Source organism: Equus asinus, chromosome 30, assembly GCF_041296235.1.
Source record: "Equus asinus isolate D_3611 breed Donkey chromosome 30, EquAss-T2T_v2, whole genome shotgun sequence".
Lineage (NCBI taxonomy): Eukaryota > Metazoa > Chordata > Mammalia > Perissodactyla > Equidae > Equus > Equus asinus.
Window position 1 is genome coordinate 19,512,658 of NC_091819.1, and position 23,213 is coordinate 19,535,870.

Below are 23,213 nucleotides of genomic sequence, written 5' to 3' on the forward strand. Positions count from 1 at the left end.
TCCCCCATTGTCACCTCTCCTGGATGTCTAGCTAGTTCAGCTAAGAGCCACTGCTCTGGAGGTAGTGACACTGGAGCCACTGAGCAAAGCAGGTTATGCATCGTCATTCTCCTGAGGAGTTTTACATGTTTTGAAAGTTTAGATATAATCTGCCTTAGGGACAGAAGCATGAATCAGATAAGCCTCCCAAGGTCCTTTTGATTGTAAATGTGTCTGAATGCTGAGGACTGAGGGTTTAGAGTCTCTTGAGTGAGTATTACAACTCCCTTTCTTCTCGCTTGTGATTTGACTGCTCCCATCTTTGAAGCTGGCACAGAGCTTTTGTTTTGCTCTGCTTTGTTTGCTTTTCCATCTCCTGGAAGAGCTATGATCCAGTGTCTGCCAGGCAGAGTTGCTCGTGGCAGCATTCCCGGAAGCTCCCACCACGGGATGATGTCAGACCTCATGTGACCCAACCTCCACGCATCTGGAAACATGACATCATTCCAGGATGTGATTCCTTCCAATGCAGAGCTTGCAGTCCCTGTGCTGCTGTGGCTGCTGTGGCCACTATGAGCAACAAACCCTAACCTCAGGCTGAGGTAGCTTTCGACAGGCCAGCAGTCAAGACCAGGTAGACAACAGCTCAACTGAGGGTGGCATTGCCCCCACCAAAATGCAGTGGTTCCCGGGGCAGCCCACACAACACATTAAACATACATAAGACATTCCGCAATTGAAGAACAGGAAGGAAAGGAAGGTGATAGTATGTGGTTCACGTTTTGCTGAGTCGGGTGTTTTGGTCTGTCAGGCTTGGGTTATATGGGCAAATAGTGGAGTGAATTGTTATTGTTGATTGGCTGAAGGAAACTGACTCTCAGTTAAAACTCACAAATGGACAGGAATGAGAGAAGAGGCCTTTAGAGAGGCGTTAAAAGAAGATATGGCAGGGGCTGGCCCCATAGCCGAGTGGTTAAGTTCGCGCGCTCCGCTGCAGGCGGCCCAGTGTTTCGTTGGTTCGAATCCTGGGTGCGGACATGGCACTGCTCGTCAGACCACACTGAGGCAGCAACCCACATGCCACAACTAGAAGGACCCACAACGAAGATATACAACTATGTACCGGGGTGCTTTGGGGAGAAAAAGGAAAAAAATTTTTAAAAATCTAAAAAAAAAAAAAAGAAGACACGGCCTACTTCTAAGACATTTGTAATCCATAATCACCTCAAAATAACTATAGAGGCAAGACCTGAAAGAGGAGGAGAAGGTGAATAGTCAGTACCCAATGACAAGGATAAACAGAACGGAAACAATAGAAACAATAGCAACTATTTACGGAGCTCTCACTATCTACCAGCTGCTATGTCAAGTAAACTCATGATTTTGCTAACAGCAGGACCTGGTAAGCAGGCCACGCTTTGCCTCTTGACCCTGTGCCCTAGGGGTTCCCGTCAGGGTCCAATTGACCATTGCCCCCATCTAGTAACTCTGAGCTCCACTAGATCACCCTCTTGCCACCCAGAGCAATTCAAATACTTCTGCATTTGGATCAGCTTGAGTGCTACCTGGAGACAAGCTCAGGCCTAAGAAGGATGGCCTCAGTCATGTGGATCTTAGCTGTCCTGCAGGCACTTGGCCACCATGTCGGGCCTGAGGAAAGCAGGGAACTTATTAGTCCCACTCCAGTTCACCAGGAGCTTCAATCAAAATGACTTCTCTGTGGATCTCCTCTGAGCAATAAGCCTTCGGTTTCTTTGCCATCTACACAACCTCATGTAGCATTCACCTCATGTAGGGTCTCATCTTGGATCCCTGCCTCTTATCTATAAGGTCTTCCCCAAAGCTTCCTTTTCCCTTCCCCAATCCACCCCCATTTCTACTTTAACTCCGTTTTTAAAAACTAGATCAGAAGTCCAGGAAGTATTTGCTTCCCTACCTACTCAACAGTTGTGTTCACCCTCCTGGCTTCCCCAGGGAGCTGAGGCTTGATCACTGCCTGCGCCTCAGCCCAGTCTCCTAGCAACCCTCAGCTCTTCACAGTTTGGGAGGTGGAGGTGACGAAGGGAGCTTGGGTGGCAGAGGTGAGAACGTGAGGAAAGCTCTTTGCTCCCAGGCCCTGAAGTAAACTATCGCTGCTTCACAGTAATTAATATTACCGAAGAAGGGATCTGCTTTCCCTGGCATGTCTAGGACTCAGCCCTAAGGGGAAAAATCTATGCCAAGGTGGGCAGGGCTGCACTTTGGTGCCAGAGCAGAGATTTCTATTTGAAAGATGCTTAATGATGCCTTACCTAGCTTGCCCTAAGGAGTGATGAGAAAACAGTAGAGTTAAATATGGTATCTTTTTGCTACAAGAACAGTTAGGTTGACTTGCCATTCGTAGAGGGTGTACTTCAGCTGTTCTTTGGGAATAATGTAATTTTAGAACCAGACGATATCTTAGGGTCATGTCGTTCGAGTATCATATTCTTTTGTAACCTGGTAAACTGAGGCCCAAAGAAGTTCAATGACTCACTTCAGGGTCTCCTAACAAGTGAAAGATGGAGTTGTGACCAGAATGCTATTGCTCAAGGCTCCATCCCGTGCTCCTTCTGTTACCCCATGCTCCTTCCAGAGTTGGTGTAGATGTGCACTGACCCACACTGGTTCACACTATGGTCATGGTCATGGGTTACAAAAAGGTGGATGTTTTTAGGGGTTAAGGCTTATGTCATGGACAGAGCAGAACTAACTGAACCACATGCCCTGTGCTCTTGGCCTCTCTAGCAGCATGTTCTTCCTGGTTGAGCTAACCAGGACAGACAACAGGAAGAAACACACACACACAAAACTAACCACTACTCACCCATGAGTCTGGTACTGAAAGATGGCCTCTTGGCTTGGCCCTTAGTTCAGGGCCAGAGGAAAGGTAATATTACTCTACACCAAGTTTGAACTGTCTCCGCGCTAGTCAAAATTCTTCACCGGGACAAAAAATCTAACTCAAACTATCTTTAAACAAAGAAAGGAATTGATAAGCTTGTGTAGCTATGAATAATAATTAGGGTAACTCAAAGAACGTGAGAAGCTGCAGGAGCCGGTGCTGAGGGACTGGAGTTGGGATTCCTTCCTCCATCTGGCTTTTGTTTCTAGGTCTATGCTTAACTCTCTTCTCTCTTCTTGTAGCAAGTCTTCTCTATTTGGTTAGAAAAATGACCACGGTCATCTCACTTCATAGACTTCTGGTACCATGATCCCTGAGACGAGGCGGATCTTCCTCTAATTTCAAACTCAGAAATCCCAGGGAAGGACTCTGATAGACCCACTTGGATTTCATACCCTCTTCTGAACCATCACTGTGTTGGGAAGAACAGGAAGCTATGATTAGCCAGACCTGTGTTAGTGGCCCACTCTGTGAGTGGGGGAGGGAGAGGGAGCATAGTTACCAGGATAAGGGGTGATGGGAAAACTGCTGGCATGACAAAAAGACAATAGCTAGCATCACCCCGTCCATCTTGTTTTCTCCAAGTGCTGGAATTCAGCACAACTGCCATTACCTCATGCTACTCCTCCCTCCAGCCCACATGCATAGATATGGACCATTAATAAATAAACTTGGATGATGACATTGGCGGTCCAAGGAATTCTTGGCAAGTTCATCAGTGTTGTCAGACCTGATCCATTCAGTGGACCCTGCAAGAATCCGCCAAGGGCCGGCAGGCAGGAGACAGTGCTGCAATGAAGAATGCTGGAAGAGAAAGCAAGAGATCTGGGTTTTGTCACTGACCAAATCTGTAACCATAGGCAGGTCCCTTCATCTCCCTGTTTGTTTATAAAATGGGAGAACTTGGCCCGGGAGACCACTAAGATCCATCTAGCCCTAATATCCTACAGGTGCGATTCCGGCGCCACAACAGAGCACTTCACTGCTCCCTCTAGTGGTTAAAGTAGGCAAAGAGCTCAGAGTATCCCAATTTCGAAATGAAGGAAGGAACAACTTTCTCCACAGAGCCTGACAGGCACATTCCTATGGAACAAGGTCAAAAGGCAAAGTTCTGGGGGCAGAAGGACACCCTTGCTTTGTCATTTGAAGCCCTGGAGAATTGCAAAAAGAGGGACCTCTCGCCTGCATGAAAACCAAGCCACCCTGACATTGATTCACCAAGACACCATGTGTCTAACTAGTAGGTGGTAGAAATAGGAAACTGACAGTAGAGAAAGGAAAAAAAAGGTATAAACAGCTCCGTTGACAGTAGAGGATGAGAGCGAGAGAGGGGTGAGTCTCACCAATGCATACTGACAAAACACATTTATTCCAGAAATGTTTATTCAGCATCTACTGTGTCCTCAGCGCTGACTGATTAGTGTGACGGCACTGAGGATAAGAGAATCCACAGCTCCAGCCCTCCTGGGGCTTAAATTCTAACAGAGGACAGAAACATTACCTAAATACAAATAATGACATTAAGTGGCAACCTAGGGAGCTCATCACAGGGGGCCCAGACCCTTGCTTTGGTTTCAGAGAGGGTGCCCTGAGGAAGTGATGTTCACGCTGAGTTCTGAGAGTACTAGCAGGTACCGAGTCAGTTGTGTGGGGTGGGTAGTAAACAGCAAACAGTATGAAATATTTTGTGAGAAATAATTAAAAATTTTTTTAAAACATTATTTAAATGGTTGCCACGTGCTACACTCTGGGGATGCAAAGAGGACTAAAATACATTTGAAAATACTGAAATCTGTTGTCCTCACAGACAGCAATCCATGGATGACAGGCCAGAGGAGATGGTTTGGAGCCCATAATAGCTGGATTCCCAGAGGTCTGTGGTTGCAAATTGAGGGTAATTATGATGTTAATAGAAATGTGGAGGATAGAAAAAGCAAAATTTGTCTTAATAAGCATCATACCTTAGGGACTGAGACTTTTCTAGACGTGCATTTTGGTGGTGTGCCTCCTGCAACACTGAGGAAGTGAGGCAGCCCATGTTCTGGGCTATACGCTGCTTACCAAGTGCCTCACCCCCAGCACGGCACACACTGCACTCAGCAGACGATGAATGAATGAATGAAGTTGCTTCCCTCTGACTCGTCGGCCTAATGTGTTGAGTTCATCTAGAATGTGTAATATTCATGGATATGGGGACAAGATGCAGGGAGGAAGCTGGTGCCAAGTCAGTGCCTGGCACAGAGTAGGCTCTTCATCAGCGTTTAAGGAAGGCATGGTTGAATGAACACGTGAACAAACAGCTCAGTCTGCTGGTGTGTTCAATAAGTAGGTGATGAGAAGGGCATCATATTCATGAAGGCCTGAACTGAGATGCTAACTGTATTTTAAGACTTAGATCTTTAATTTGAGGCACGATCACCTCCACTTGTTTTGTTGGCCATCCGTACTCCTCAACACCCCAGGCTTCCTATCTGTGACCAGTAGCTAAGACTCTATGATAAGTATCTTCTTCCATTATTCTAAAGATGGAGAAATCCAGCCCCAGCTAAGGGTTAGCTGGTCTGAGGACCACTTAGCAAGGTGCCGAGATACAACAGGCATTAAAATCACTCTTTTCTTCACATTTAGACTTTATTTCATAGAGTCAGAACATTTATCAAAGACTCGGAGAATATGTTTGAAATTAAATCATTTTAAATACACTAGAGGTCACATCATTGAAAGGAAGGCTGGTGATGACTCCTCTTTCAAAATTAAGGTTTTCTGGGGCCGGCCTGGTAGCACAGTGGTTAAGTTCCTATGTTCCTCTTCGGCGGCCCAGGGTTCACCAGTTCGGATCCCAGGTGTGGACCTATACACTGCTTATCAAGCCATGCTATGGCAGGCGTCCCACCTATAAAACGGAGGAAGATGGGCATGGATGTTAGCTCAAGGCCAGTCTTCCTCAGTAAAAAGGGGAGGATTGGTGGCAGATGGTAGCTCAGGCTGATCTTCCTCACACACACAAATTAAGGTTTTCTGTTTCTGTGTGTGGACTTTCACATTGGGTTTTCTTAAAATGTGGTTGACCTTGACCTTTTAGGCTGAAATTTGTGTTGGAAAAAAACCCTTCAGTTTCTGGAAAAAAAAAAATTTTTTTAAGAAATCATCATATCAATAAGGTTTATTCGTTGTAAACAATCCAACTGCTTTAAGGAAAATGGGAATTCATTAAAATGATAAGTATGTCAAGAATCCCAAGTAGGGTTGAAGAACCAGTTCAAGGTAATGAATCAGAAGGAAGTCTGAAATCATGCCTTAGAACTGGTCCCTGCAGCCTGCAGCCCTCCACGTTGCAGCCTGAACACTGCCAGAGCGCATTGGTTAAGATTGACTTCAGCAGAACAACAGAGACCCAAAATTACAGGATCTTAAATAAGACAGACGGGTACCTCTCTTTCTCATTGACAGTCTGCAGGCCCATGGCTGATAGGTAAACTCTGTTCCTTGGAGCCCATAGAGATGCAGGCCCCATCTCTTTTGTTGCTCCCCCATGCAGGGCCTCCATTACCATGGTTACTCAGCATTTGTGGTAGCTGCTCCAGTTTCAGCCATCCTCATCCCCATTCCAGCCAACAGGAAGGAGGAAGGGATGAAGCCCCATCTGTCCTTTAAGAAGGGATCCTAGAAGAGGCCAGGGAACACTTCCCCTGACAGCTCACCAGCCAGAACTAGCCAAACCTAGCCTCAAGGGAGATTGGGTAATATAGTCTTTATTCTGAGTGGTATGTGCCCAGTTAAAAAAAAAAGAGGTTTTGTTACTATGGATAAAAGGAATAACAGACAACCAGCAGCCCCTGCCACATATAGCAGGCACTAAACATGAAACGCTACCACATCCTCTGCCGTCCTTGTTAACCCCCAGGAACTCAGGTTTTCTGCAACCATTGATGCTGCAAGGAACTCTGGAACATGTGTGTCTGATTGGTAGGACCAAGGTCACGTGCCCACAACTCACAGTGAGAAGCAGCCAGGGAAATTGAGTGTCCAACCTAATCAGAACCCAGAGTGGGAAACAGGCTCCACATTCCACAATATTCATAAAGTGTGAAAATGCCCAAACATAGGAACGTGGTGGTGCCGAATGGCCTAAAAGAACAATCAACTCCTCTTCCTTTTTACTACCAAGCTGATTTGAATCCTGGATATGTCCTTAAACAATTATAATTCTAGACAGTACTCATTTTGCTCTTTCTCATCCAAGATTTCGCTGAGAAGCTACACAAAAATACTGCTGCTTTTGGCAATGACTTCTGGGATGTGACATCAAAAGCACAGGCAACAGCAGGAAAAAGTTGATAAACTGAACTACATCAAAATTAAAACTTTCTGTGCATCAGATGATACAGTCAACAGTGTAAAGAGGTAACCAACAGAATGGGAGAAAATATTTGCAAATCACATATCTGACAAGGGGATAATATCCAGAATATATAAAGAACTATTGTAACTCAACAACAAAAGACAACCCAATTTAAAAATTGGCAAAGGATTTGAAAAAACAGTTTGCCAAAGATATACAAATGTCTGACGAGCACATGAAAAAGATACTCAACATCATTAATTATTAGGGAAATGCAAACCAAAACTCACACCATTAGGATGGCTACTATCAAAAAAACAGAAAATAATAAATGTTGGTGAGGATGTGGATAAATTGGAACCCTGTATACCGTTGGTGGGAAAGTAAAATGGTGCAACTGCTAAGAGAAGCAGTACTGAGTTCCCTCAAAAAATTAAAAACCGAATTAGCAGATGATCTAGCAATTCCACTTCTGGGTATATAGCCAAAAGAAATGAAAGCAAGACCTTCAAGAGATATTTGTACAACCATGTTCATAACACTATTCATAATAGCCAAAAGGTGGAAACAATCCGACTGTCCACTGACAGATGAACGGATAAAGACAATGGGGTATATATACAATTAAATATTATTCAGCTGTAAAAAGGAAGGAAATCCTGACACATGCTACAACATGGATGAACCTTGAGGACATTATGCTAAGTGAAATAAGCCAGTCACAAAAAGACAAACACTGTTTAATTCCACTAATATGAGGTAACAAGTAGTCAATTTCATAGAGACAAAAAGTAGAATGGTGATTGCCAGGGGCTGAGGAGAGGGGAAATGGGGAGTTGTTTAATGGGTACAGAATTTCAGCTTTGCAAGATGAAGTGTTCTGGAGATTGTTTACACAACAATATGAATGTACTAACACTACCGTACACTACATTTAAAAATGGTTAAGGCGGTATATTTTATGTATGTCTATTTTACCACAATTAAAAAGCTTTTTTTTTACTACTCTTTTCCTTATGTATGCAGCAGTGGCCAAGATTCTCAACTACCTGGGCATGTATCTCGCCCACAATGTAAGAACAGTTAGTAAGAAGAGACAAATCATAAAAACTGTGACATACAACCCAAATTATAGAAGCCCTTGCTCTTGGATGGCAAAAGGAAGGAGCTTTATTCCCTTTAAGTTTAGAAATTTATCTATTCCTATATATATCTATCCCTATTTCCTATAACTTTAGGAATTCTATCTTATTCCCTGTAGATATCTATATCTATATCTATTCTATCTTATTCCTCAATAGATATCTATATCTATTAGGGAATATATTAGGGAATAAGATAGATATCTATAGGGAGTAAGACTTTCAACATAATTAATTATAGTTAGTATTCCATGAAGGGTTAAATCCAGCCTTTCTCTTTCAGTGAAAAAAAAAAATGTTCTGGCATTAAAATACAAGCAAGTGAGTGGGCCAGCCCCTCAATTCTCAGAATGTTCAATACAGGGAATAAGAAGCAAGTGCAATTCACTGGTCCTATTACTACCAGAAAGCACATAGTAGTAACTATAATTTGCATCATGATCTACAGTCTGCAGAAAGCTGTCACCTACTGTGCATTATTTCATTTGAACCTCATAATAACCCTACAGGGAATTAAACAAGTATCATTATTCCTATTTTAAAGGTGAAAACTAAGGCTCTCACAGGATAATTTATATATCCAGGGTTAAACAGAGAATAAGAGGAAGGGCAAAGACTCAAACCCAGAAGGCAAAAATCCATTTTCTTCAACTGCGTTACGATACCTCCCTTAGCACTTAGAATGGCAAATCGGTTAACATAAAAAGAAGGCCAAGGATTCTACGCCTTTTAAATACATGTATTGATTTCATTTTCATTCAGGTTTTCATACTTTGCTCCTTCATTATATTTTTCCTTCACAATGGAAAAAAATGCCTCAAAGCTTTGTTCTGACTAAAAACCAAATTTAAAGGTCTTCAAAAGAACAAATTTGAGAGAGTTCTGATTCTAGCTATAAGGAGGACTAAAAATATCTGACAATCTTTCAGCTATAAGCACCTCAAATTGCTGGGTAAAATATAATAAATACTCATTTAAATCATAGCTGAGGGCATAAAAACAAAAGGAAAATTTCAGGTGCTAGAAATTAAAGAAAAACTAAAATACAGACAAGTAAGCTTGCAAGCTAACACACAGGTGATGCTGGAGTAGGCTCGGTCACCAGAGAAGCTTTAGTGCCCATCTGGGAAATGACGATTATGCCTGGGCTTGTTCAAAACAGGGTTTGTTGCTGAGAATGTCCCTCATAAAACTAGGATTCTAAAAGGGCTTCTCCCTAGTGAAGGAGTAGCTTACAGAACAGTCCACCTTCTAGCATAGGGGGTTAGCAAGGGAGCTTGTCTGAGTGTTCCTGGCTCTACATGGGAAAAATCCTCCCTGACAATTTAACACCATCCCCAAGCCAAAGAGTTAACACAATAAATGGCTCCAAGTAACTAATACCCCTATGACATCGGACCAGAGCAAACCAAAACCTACTCCAGAGGAGCATGCCTTCAACGCAGGCTGCACAGGATTCCCACACATAAGGCTCTGTTAAAGATGAGATAACAGTCCAAAATTACAGAGCAAATGAGGAGACAATCCACTTGAATGAGAGTCAGAATTAGACCCCCCAGACATTTGATGTTAGGATAATCTAATAGAAACCAAAAAATAACTATGTTTCCATTTATTAAAGATATAAAATAAGAAATTAAAACATAATAAAATACAATTAGACATTGAAAAAAAGGAAGTTTTTTTAAAGAACTAAAATGAATTTCTAGAACTGAAAAACACAGTAATCAGGGGCTGGCCCACTGGTGCAGCAGTTAAGTTCGCATGTTCCACTTCAGCAGCCCAGGGTTCACCAGTTCAGATCCCGGGTAAGGACCTATACACTGCTTATCAAGCCATGCTGCAGCAGGCGTCCCACATATAAAGTAGAGGAAGGTGGGCATGGATGTTAGCTCAGAGCCAGTCTTCCTCAGCAAAAAAGAGGAAGATTGGTGGCAGATGTTAGCTCAGAGTTAATCTTCCTCAAAAAAAAAAAGCATTAAAAACACCCGCAGTAATCAAAATGCAAAATTACAATAAATAGATTAAATAGTAGGTTAGATAGCTAAAGAGAGCATTAGTGAACTGAAAAATTAATCTTAGGAAATTGCCCAAAATGCAGCTCAAGCTAAAAGAAGAGGAAAAAAACAAAAAGACAGGAGAATGGAATGTGAAAACCCAACATATGTTAAATAGAAGTTCCAAAAGGAAATAGAGGTGATTTGGAAAAGCAAGAGTCAAGGAATTAATGGCTACTTATTTTCTGAAGTTGATAAAAAGACATGAATCCCTAGATTCGAGAAGTCCAGTTAATATTGAACTATATAATGTAAATGAATCTACACATAAAAACATCACAAAAATATTTTTAGAACACCAAAACCCAAAGGGAAATCTTAAAGCAACCACACAGAAATGATAAAAATCCCTTCAAAAGAAGAAAAATTGTTGACAAGAAACTACTCAACAGCAATCATAGGAGCCTAAAGACAATGATAGCTTTTAAGGAATAAGGTAAAATAACTCTGAAGCTAAAAGATTAAAAAATTTAAAATATCCTTCAAGAAGAGGATGAAATTAAGACACTGACAAACACACACTGAGAGAGTTACAATTTATACATCCATGATGAAAAATACTATCAGAAAATTTAACTCAAATGGAAGAAGAAAGATGCATGAAACAATGGTTTCTGTTATATTAGTTTCTATATGTTCTGTAAGTTTGATATGTTAAATAGTTTTTTAATTGTTAAAATAATGATTAGATCCTAAATTCACAAAATCACAGATCTTTCCATCTCAGTCACAAGTCCCATATTTTGCTTTTTATAGTGAATTATAGCCATCACCAGAATTGTGGGTGTTTTTTCTGTCAGCCAGTTTTAAGGATGGCAAAATATTTTAACAGGATAAGACTGTGAAATAATAATTTTCTGAAAAATAAAATAACTTTCATACAAACACAAGCATTATCTTCAGAACAGAGCCTTTGGGGGCAATGCATTTTTCCCCCAAAGGTGGTGGGGTTGCTCCATATGTTTGTACAGTTCCCCTTTTTAAATGTCCTTCAAAGAAATTAACCATCTAGAGGAAAATGATCTCTGAGTCTGACACCTTTTTTTTTTTTTTACTTTTGTCTACTCCCACCCGCTCCCCGCTTTTCTCAGTATCACTTCACACCATCTCTCCTTGCTATCTTACTTGGGACAACTGACCAATGATTCCGGGGCTGTGGTCCTAAATAAATGTGGCCCACATATCAACTCAATTTGGTTCAAACTAGCAAACATTTACCAAACCCTCATCACGTTTTAGACTCTGAACTACAAGTTGGATATAAAAGACACAGTCTCTGTTTTCAAGAGTTCATCATTTACCAGTAGAAGCAAATACATAAACAAATTACTGCCCTAATGTGGTCAGTACCATGACAGAACTATGTCCAAAGCAACGTTAGGTCACAATTCATTCTGTCTGAGAGCAGAGGTGGGGGAAAGGCAGAATCAGAAGAGGCTTCAGAGTTGACACTGATTTGGGCTCTAAAGGAGCAGTGGGAATTTAGCAAGCTGACAGGAGGGTGTGGCTGTGAATTCCAGACCGAGGTAACAACATGGACAAAGATAGAGCAGTCTGATAGCACACATAACAGAGACGACCCTGGTGTTATACAACATACACATTTTGGAGAAGGCATTGAGAAGTGGGGAAAGAGAAGGGAGGAGGAGAGAGTCCTGTAAAGAAGAACTCAACTTGGAAGGACCCTTTATGCCATGTGAGGGTTGGGAACTAATATTTATTGTGTCCTACTGTGTGCCAGGCACACTGCTAAGAGCTTTTCATACATTCTTTCATTTAAGGAGTTTGAACTTCACTCAACGGGTACTGAGGGTCCCAATGAGTACTGAGAAACAAGGCAATGACATAATTAAATGAGGAAGGAAGAATGACATAAATCCATTTCTATCTTCAGGCTTCCTTTCAACACACAAAGTGGTGATATGTGGGAAACTGACTGAATGCCAGAAATGTGAAACAGGGGGAGGGGCAGGGGCGGCGAGGTGGCGGGGGGTAGAATCATGAAAAGCTGAGGACTGTCTATATTAACCCTAAACTTCACATTTTTTGAGGCCCCTCCAAGAAAGCTAGCTACCATTTACTCTCTTGTTTCTTTGGATAAGTGCAGTACAAGTTTCTGAAAATTTTAGACTAATTAGAAAATACTTCATTTGCAGGTGGTCTAATCTGGAACCCAATCCAGATAACCCTATCATTTATACACTATAGTACCTCCTTTAACAAAGGGTATGGTATCTTAAAATACAGGATTCTCTGGGGTAGGAGATACTAAAAAAATAGGAAGAATGTTCATCATCATCATCATATCATCACTATATTATATACAGTTATATATGTTATATATAATATATAGTATAATATTATATGTAATATATAGCATATAGTTTAGTGTATTATCTATACAATATATTATATACTGCATACTATAGTATATTAAATGTAATATATAACATATGTAGTACATATTATATATAGTATAGATTAGTATAATCTATATATATAGTGTATATATGTTATATATTAACCCAGCACGCTTTGTGTAACAATCCCTCCGTGTAGTTGTCGTCCTAAAATAGTCCCATTCTGTCTTTATTTATTCAACTGTCAAAGGAGAATATTGGACTAAATAGTCTCTAGATTTCTTTCCAGCTCTAAATTTCTAAATTTTTACAATTCTAATGCAGTACATAATTACTTAATTACCTTTTGTTAAGAGTGCTTCCTCTAGCCAAAGGAATTGTACATATTCAAATTGTATATGTTGCGTGAAAAATGTTACAAAGTATTACACTGCATTTACCAACATCAGTCTTCTGCACTGCCCTAATATCAGTTTGTGAGTTACTTTACATTGAGCCATACACATACACACTTTTTCAGGAAAAAGCTTCAGAACATTTGATAAAGTAAATGCTGCTTTTAAAATTTTTGATTATTTACAATTACAGAGTTGTTGGCAGTTGTGCTGGGGAATGAGTGGTTTTATGTATAACTACTATAATTTAGAATTACACAACATTCCTAGAGGCAAACCAATTATATGAAAACAGAATAAACTTGTGGTTAGGTGGTTGCTTTATAAAAATAATCCCCGAAAGATTTACTTCAAATAGTAACGTCCTCTAAATACATTCTTCATAGTAGTTCTGTCAGAATAAATCTATCTATAAGACCAACATGAAATATTCACTATATATGTATGTTTGTGTGTATGTGTACACACACATATATACACATACTAACACATATGACAAGGCACTTGTATCTAGAATATACAAAGAACTCTTACAAATCAATAAGAAAATAACCCAATTAGAAAATGGGCAAAAAGCCTTAAGCAGACACTTCACAAAAGAAGAAACATGAATGGCCAATTGGCACATGAAAATATGCTCAACATCATTAGTTATTAGGAAAAGGCAAATTAACATTACAATGAGAAACCACTAGAGAACCATGAAAATAGCTAAAATTAAAATGATTGACAGTATCCAGTGATGGTGAGAAAGTGGAACAACTAGAACTCATGCATTGTTGGTAAGAGTGTAAAATGGTACAACCACTTATCTCTAAAGGTAATAAAACAACTGTCTTCTGATATAGCAATTCCAGATCCAGGTATTTACCCAACAGATAGAAAGATTCATGTCTGTAAAAAGGCTTGTGCATGAAATTTCAAAAGAGTTCTGTTTGTAACAGCCCCAAACTGGAAACAACCCAACGTCCATCAATAGGGATATGAATAAACAAACTGTGGTATAATCAAACCAATGGATACTACTGATAAAAATAAACAAATTTCTGATTATACAACAATATGGATAAATCTTATAAAGATTAATTTGAGTGAAAGAAGTAAGACACAAAAGAGGACATACTTTCTTATTCCATTTATATGAAGTTCTAGAACAGCCAAAACTACTCAGTGATGATAGAAGTCAGTGCTTTTCGGGGGCGAAAGCTGGGTGACTGCAGGTCAGGGACTGACAACGAAGCAGCGGGAAGGAGCTTTCTCCGGCGATGGAAATATTCTATATCCTGACGGGGGTCAAGGCTACATGGGCATATACATTTTTTAAAACTCATCAAACTGTACACTTAAAATCTATGCAATTTAATGTACATGTTACATTTCAATAAAGTTGATTTTATGAGTTATCGTCATAGACTGCCAAACACTTTCTATTGTTTAAGATAAAGAATTTTTGACACTTTCCTATGTTATGACTCCTAAGTATAAATAAGTTCCTTCTAGAAAACATGTTACTGTAAAGCCAGTGGTTCTTGGCAGAGGGTGAGTTTGTCGCCCAGGGGACATTTGGCAATGTTTGGAGATTTTTTTTTGGTCGTCACAACTGGGGCACAGTGGCCATTATTGGCCTCTAGTGTGTAGAGGCCAGGACACAGGACACAGCTACACAACCGACAATGCACAGGATAGGACAGCCCCCACAACAAAGAATTATTGAGCCCAAAATGCCAAAAGCACCCTGCAGGAAAACATTTTCTGAAATATTCTGCCGTGCACGTAAAGGTTAGTGAGATTATTAATTTACTCATCAAATGTGAACACCTACACAATATCACTAAGGTGCAGTAACCAAAGGGACAGTTTCACAATTGACAGTGCTAATAAATTGTTCATCCTATGTGATAACGTCAAACTTTTAAAAATGGACTGCAAAAGGTTGAAATAATAAAAATAAAATTTGAGCTAAAAAAAGTCCATCTGAAGACAATATTTCAGGGACATATGTGCAACACAAAAAACAGCAATAAGTTTAATGAAATGGCGATGATTCTCTCAATGTTTGTGTTCAGAATTCATCTTGACAATCTATTTTAAGTGAGAAGAGTTCTAATAAGTACAATGAAATCAGATTCAGGGGGTGATAAATTCACATCTTTGCCTTTGAATGTCTTGCAGTATTAAATAGCTCATTTATTAAAACATCCTCAAAGTGTTCTTTTCATATTTGTTACTGACTCTTGTTAAATATTTTATCTATAGATCCATGGTCAATAATACTAAATAGTTTAAGCTGTAACATATAAAACATTCAAAGAACTTTGCTTACTAAGATATTAACGGGCATTAACCAGGGCTCCATTCAGCACTGAAATATTTATTAATACATTATTGAATTATTTATTCCCTTGTTTTATTCATAGCTTAACATCTCGGCACTTTTGAAATTTAATTTCTTTTAGGAAAAAAAATGGATTTCGCCAGGTTTACAGAGCTTAATGTCATACCTTACAAAAAACGTGCTCCAAAAGGTAGGTTTTTTTAGGGAACATGATGTAGTTAGAATGGCTGAGCTTTACCAAGCCCACATATAGGATAGTGTCAATGCACACAGAGAGTATGCAATTAGTGTGCAAAGATGAAGTGATGACGGAGTAAGGGGGAGGAGAAACAGAAGAGATAAATGAAAGTAGAAGGCGAATACATGCCAAAAGGATTAATAGGATGTGGCTAAATTAGGTAATAAAATTAAGATGAGACTATATATTTAAAAAAAATAAAATGTGAATGGCTCATTTCCATACATAAAATCTTTATTGATTTCATATCATCACTCATGATAATAATTTTAAAAATTGACAGTTTTTATACATACCACACAGTCAGAATCTATTTTCTGATTAAATGAAGGCTGGCAAGTCATCTCCCTATCTCAAAGGCTAAGGGATTTTCGGTGTGTGAGACTGCTAAAGTTACATAAAGCAGAAACTAAATAATAAATGTAACCACGGGCCCTCTAGGACCAGTCCAAACTGACCCCATCTTATCCACAGAGTAATTAAGAGCTGTTTTTCAGGAACTGAGACCTGTTGTCCAATTCAGGCCAGTTGAGACCACCAACCCATCAACTGAGCCTGCGCAAATGCTCAGTAAGTGGCCCTTTTGATATGAACAGGCTGAAAACTCCACCCTCAGATCATGCTAACACCACCATTTCGTGAACATGCATCCTATGAGGAGCGAGGAAGCTTGACTACGCTTGGGCAGGTCATCAAGTCCTTCATTTCTCCTGACTTCCAATCATCTATCTCCACACTTGAGACAACTCTGCCCTTCATTCCATAAATTTTGCCCCAAGCCCCAGATCAGGGAGACAGATCTGAGAGCATATGCCTCCTGTCTCCCTGCAGACTGATCTAGCAATAACACTGTTTTCTTTTCCCTAAAGCTGATGCCATAATAATTGGCTATTTTTATGTCCATCGGGTAGGAGAACCCCATTTTTGTGCAGTAACATAAACACTTCTTGTTTTTATTCTTTTTCTATATAAATCATTACTCATTAAGCATTTGGAGATAACAGCAAAACTGTTTGATAGCTACATTTTAAAAATTACTAGTTGCAATGGAAATTACTGCACAGCCCAAAAGTCATAGCATTGGCTTCTCAAATTCTGCAGCAACAAAGGATGTTTTATTTTCCTGCTTACAAATGATGATCCAACCTTTTGTCTTTTCAAACACAACATTTATTCAAAATAAATGGCTTTCAAAATGGATTCAATGCTTCAGTTTGCTTTGACTTTTATCTTTTAAAAAGCAGTGTTGATTGCCTCCTCGCTTTTCTGTCATGTACTTTATCCTTCAATGGCTTGAATTTGTGTTAGTATCGTTAAGGCCTTAAGCCACCATAAATTTTCTGCTGACTATTTGTTTTTGTTTCTGCTTTTGATGAGGAAGATTGTCCCTGAGCTAACAGCTGTGACAATCTTCCTCTACTTTGTATGTGGGACGCCACCACAGCATGGCTTGATGAGCAGTATGTAGGTCAGCACCCAAGATCCGAATCCATGAACCCCAGGCTGCGGAAGCAGAGCACACGAACTTAACCACTACACGACTGGGCCGGTCCCAGATTATTTATATTTTGAATTCAGTGAATGTATATTTTAAACAGTCCCTGATTGTTGATGTTCTTAAGTGTCATAATTAAATTTTGTTCTTTCAATAGCAGGTAGATATATCACTAAAATAGCTATTTTCCCAATAAAATACAAATTACCTAATTGGCAAGAAAGACAATCAAATATTTAGTTCTGTGTTACTGTTTTTCTGTTAGCAACAAAGAATTTACCATGGCTCTCACAGAAATTTTTGAACCCCTTTTTATTTTCTTTAATCATATAAGCTCAGAAAAGACTCAGGGGAAGAGGGAGGGCATTGATCATTAAGAAATAAGTCACTAGTAATAAACACCACTGTGATTTTATATTGACCCACTAGCAGGTCAGATTAATGTATAGATGGAGGTGCTGATATCAACAAACTAATTCATTTATAACACTTTGGACAATGCCATAGAAAAGTGTGATGCTGTCTGCATTTTTTAAAAAAGAAAATGTGGGGGAATGGGCGGAGCAAAATGGCGGGGTGAGCTGACCCAGGATTCTCTCCCCTCCAAAATACAACAAAGGATTGGAAAAACTGTGACAGAGTTTTAACATAATAAACATAATGCCAACACCTTAGAGACCTACAATACCAAGAAGGTGGAGATCATAACCTTGCTTACACCCTCTGAGGCGCTGGAACGGTAGGAGAGAACATCGCTCCCTAGAGTCTGCAATGGTTGCTGCGCAGGTTGGGAAGGAGCAGGGGAGGGGCCACGCGACCGGGGGGGGGGGGGGGGGGGGGGGGGGGGGATCATCCAGGACTCCTGCCACTGATTCAGTGGAAACCCGCTGACGGGAGGAAAGCTTCCATCCGCAGGGACCCCATAAACCAAGGGCCTCAGGAGACCAGAGAACAGAACTGATCTGAACCCAGACCAGTGCGTGTGAGTAACAGCCCCTCCCCCCTAACAAAGCCAGTGGGCGCAGCCATCTTGCCCCAAGGCGGAGAGCTAACAGCCGCTCTCGACCCCCATCTAGTGGCGACAGGCTGTAACTGCAACCGAATTCTACCACCATGAGAAAAAACTGCTCCTCTACCATCCAGCAATTTATAAAAGCCCCAGACCAGAAGGAACACAATAAAAACACAGAATTAAGTCCTGAGGACTTGGAATTAGGTAAACTAAGTGATAATGAGTTCAGAGCAGCTATAATCAAAAAACTCAATGAGGTAGAGAGAAAGATAGAGAAACAAGCCGAGTTCTGGAGTTACTTCACAAAAGAGATTGAAATCATAAAGAAGAATCAAACAGAATTACTACAGATGAAAAACACAATGGACCAGATAAAACAGAATACAGATTCCTTGAATGCCCGTGTAGACACCATAGAAGAGCAAATTAACGTAATTGAAGATAGACAGGCTGAATGGCTCCAGACAGAGGAAGAAAGAGAACTAAGAATTTAAAAAAATGAGGAAAATCTCTGAGAGATAGTGGATTCAATGAGGAGTAAGAACATAAGGATCATAGGAATTCCCGAGAATGTGGAAAAGGAAAATGGAGCAGAAAGTGTGCTTAACGAAATTATTGAAGAGAACTTCCCAAATCTAGGGATCGACGGAGAAATGTGTGTAGAGGAGGGTTTTAGATCTCCTAAATTTGTCAGTGTAAAAAGACCTACTGCAAGGTACATAGTAGTAAAGTTGGCAAAAAGGAAAGATAAGGAAAGAATACTCAGGGAAGTAAGAAAAAAAAAGAGAATAACCTATAAAGGAGCCCCTATCAGACTGTCAGCGGATTTCTCTACAGAAACCTTACAAGCTAGGAGAGAATGGAGTGACATATTCAAAGCTTTAAAAGATAAAAATCTTCAGCCAAGAACACTCTATCCAGCAAGAATATCCTTCAGATACGAGGGAGAAATTAAATCTTTTCCAGACAAACAAAAGTTAAGGGAATTTGTAAGTAAAAGTCCTCCATTACAAGAAATCCTCAAGAAGGCTCTCATACCTGAAAAAAGAAAAAAGGGAGAAAGGAGACACAATCCACAGACTAGGGAGACCGATGGATGGAACCAGAACAGGATAGCAAATATTCAACTATAGCATTAGGGTAAAGGTAAGGAAACTACCAAAGCAAGGACGATCTTATCACTCTAACTACAAATTCATAAGACAAGTTGGAATAAAAAATGAAAATAATTATTTAGGAGGGGAAGAGCAAAGGGTCTAAATCAGTATTGGTCAAGTAAGTAAGAGACCACCAGAGAACAGACTATATTATACACGAGATTCTAAACACAAACTTCAAGGTAGACACTAAAATAAAGTACAGAACAGAGTCACAAATCATAAGTAAGGAAAAATCTAAGAAACCCAGCATAAGAAATTGCAGTATTAAATGGGTAGTCTAAAGCAAACAGGAAAAGAAACGCAGGAAAACCAGATAATGATCGACAGATTGACAGCATTAAGTCCACATGCATCAATAATCACTCTCAATGTAAACGGATTGAACTCTCCAATAAAAAGACACAGAGTGGCAAAATGGATTAAAGAACAAGATCCAACAATTTGTTGCCGCCAGGAAACACACCTCAGCCCCAAGGACAAACACAGACTCAGGGTGAAGGGATGGAGGACAATACTTCAAGCAAATAGCAAGAAAAAAAGGCAGGTGTTGCAATTCTCATATCAGACCAAGTGGATTTCAAAATAAGACAGGTAAAGAGAGACACAGAGGGACGATATATAATGATCAAAGGGACGCTTCATCAAGAAGAAATAACGCTTATAAATATCTATGCACCCAACACAGGAGCACCAAGATTCATAAAGCAACTATTAAAAGACCTAAAGGAAGATGTCAAAAACAACACAATAAGAGTAGGGGACCTCAACACCCCACTCACATCAATGGACAGATCATCCAGACAGAAAACCAACAATGAAATAGTGGAGCTCAATGAAAAACTAAAACAATTGGACTTAATAGACATATATAGATCACTCCACCCTGAAGGAGCTGAATACACATTCTTCTCAAGTGCACATGGAACATTCTCATGGATAGACCACATGTTGGGAAACAAGGCAAGCCTCTACAAATTTAAAAAAATTGAAATAATAGCAAGCCTCTTTTCCGATCATAGTGCTGTAAGGCTAGAAATTAATTACAAGAAAAAAGCTGAGAAAGGCACAAAGATGTGGAGACTAAACAACACACTACTGAACAAGCAATGGATCACTGAAGAAATTAAAGAAGAAATAAAAAAATACCTGGAAACAAATGAAAATGATAGCATGCCATACCAACTCATATGGGATAGAGAAAAAGCTGTATTAAGAGGAAAATTCATTGCAATACAGGCACATCTTAACAAACAAGAAAAATCCCAAATAAGCAACCTTAGAGTACACCTAACTGAACTAGAGAAAAAAGAACAAATGAAGCCCAAAGTCAGCAGAAGGAGAGAAATAATACAAATCAGAGCAGAAATAAATACTATTGAAATGAAAAAGGCAGTAGAAAGGATCGATGAAACAAAGAGCTGGTTTTTTGAGAAGATAAATAAAATTGACAAACCACTAGCCAGACTTACAACGAAAAAAAGGGAGAAAGCTCAAATAAACAAAATCAGAAATGAGTGAGGAGAAATAACAACAGACTCTGCAGAAATACAACAGATTATAAGAGAATACTGCGAAAAACTATATGCCAACAGAATGGATAACCTAGAGGAAATGGATAAATTCTTGGACTCCTACAATCTCCCAAAGCTCACGAAAGAAGAGGCAGACAATGTGAACAGACCAATCACAAGGAAAGAGATTGAAACAGCAATCAAAAACATCCCAAAGAATAAAACCCCAGGACCAGATGGTTTCCTGGGGAATTCTACCAAACTTTCAGAGAGGATTTAATACCTATCCTTTTCAGGCTATTCCAAAAAATTAGGGAAGATGGAACACTTCCTAACACATTCTATGAGGCCAACATCACGCTGATACCAAAACCTGACAAGGACACCATGAAAAAAGAGAACTACAGGTCAATATCACTGATGAACATAGATGCAAAAATTCTAAACAAAATTTTGGCAACCAGAATTCAGCAATTCATCAAAAGCATCATACATCATGATCAGGTGGGATTCATACCAGGGACACAGGGATGGTTCAACATCCGCAAATCAATCAACATGATACACCACATCAACAAACTGAGGAATAAAAACCACATGATCATCTCAATAGATGCAGAGAAGGCATTTGACAAGATCCAACAGCCATTTATGATAAAAACTCTGAACAAAATGGGCATAGGAGGAAACTACCTCAACATAATAAAGGCCATATATGACAAACCCATAGCCAACATCATACTCAATGGGCAAAAACTGAACGCCATCCCCCTGAAAACAGGAATGAGACAAGGATGCCCTCTATCACCACTCTTATTTAACACAGTACTGCAGGTCCTGGCCAGAGCAATCAGGCAAGAAAAAGGAATAAAAGGAATCCAAATAGGGAGGGAAGAAGTGAAACTCTTGCTGTTTGCAGACGACATGATCTTATATATAGAAAACCCCAAAGAATCCATTGGAAAACTGTTAGAAGTAATCAACAACTATAGCAAAGTTGCAGGGTATAAAATCAATTTGCATAAATCAGTAGCATTTCTATACTCCAGTAATGAACCAACAGAAAAAGAACTCAAGAACACAATACCATTCACAATCACTACAAAAAGAATAAAATACCTTGGGGTAAATTTAACTAAGGAAGTGAAGGACCTATATAATGAAAATTACAAGGCCTTTCTGAGAGAACTGGATGATGACATAAGGAGATGGAAAGACATTCCATGTACATGGATTGGAAGAATAAACATAGTTAAAATGTCTGTTCTACCTAAAGCAATCTACAGATTCAATGCCATCCCAATCAGAATCCCAATGACATTCTTTACAGAATTAGAACAAAGAATCCTAAAATTCATATGGGGCAACAAAAGACCCTGAATTTCTAAAGCAATCCTGAGAAAAAAGAACAAAACAGGAGGCATCACAATCCCTGACTTCAAAACTTACTACAAAGCTACAGTAATCAAAACAGCATGGTACTGGTACAAAAACAGGTGCACAGATCAATGGAACAGAATTGAAAGCCCAGAAATAAAACCACACATCTATGGACAGCTTATCTTTGACAAAGGAGCTGAGGGCATACAATGGAGAAAAGAAAGTCTTTTCAACAAATGGTGCTGGGAAAACTGGAAAGCCACATGTAAAAGGATGAAAATTGACCATTCTTTTTCACCATTCACCAAAATAAACTCAAAATGGATCAAAGACCTAAAGGTGAGACCTGAACCCATAAGGCTTCTGGAAGAAAACATAGGCAGTACACTCTTTGACATCAGTATTAAAAGGATCTTTTCGGACACCATGCCTTCTCAGAGAAGGGAAACAATAGAAAGAATAAACAAATGGGACTTCATCAGACTAAAGAGCTTCTTCAAGGCAAATGAAAACAGGAGTGAAACAAGAAAACAACCCACTAACTGGGAAAAAATATTTGCAAGTCATATATCTGACAAAGGCTTAATATCCATAATATATAAAGAACTCTCGCAACTCAACAACAAAACATCAAACAACCCAATCAAAAAATGGGCTGGAGACATGAACAGACATTTCTCCAAAGAAGATATACTGATGGCCAATAGGCACATGAAAAGATGCTCATCATCGCTGATCATCAGGGAAATGCAAATCAAAACTACACTAAGATATCACCTTACACCCGTTAGAATGACAAAAATATCTAAAACTAATAGTAACAAATGTTGGAGAGGTTGCGGAGAAAAAGGAACTCTCATACACTGCTGGTGGGAATGCAAACT

The 23,213-nt window shown here is 39.6% G+C and overlaps 1 long non-coding RNA gene across 1 annotated transcript in view; it reads right to left on the reverse strand.

Moving 5' to 3' along the window:
* Nucleotides 1–5,892: 5,892 nt before the first annotated feature.
* Nucleotides 5,893–23,213, reverse strand: part of LOC106829574 (uncharacterized) — a 28,137-nt gene continuing 10,816 nt past the window's right edge. The window contains exon 3 of the long non-coding RNA XR_011499487.1: nt 5,893–6,019. This is a non-coding gene — a long non-coding RNA (uncharacterized lncRNA). The remainder of the gene's footprint in view (nt 6,020–23,213) is intronic.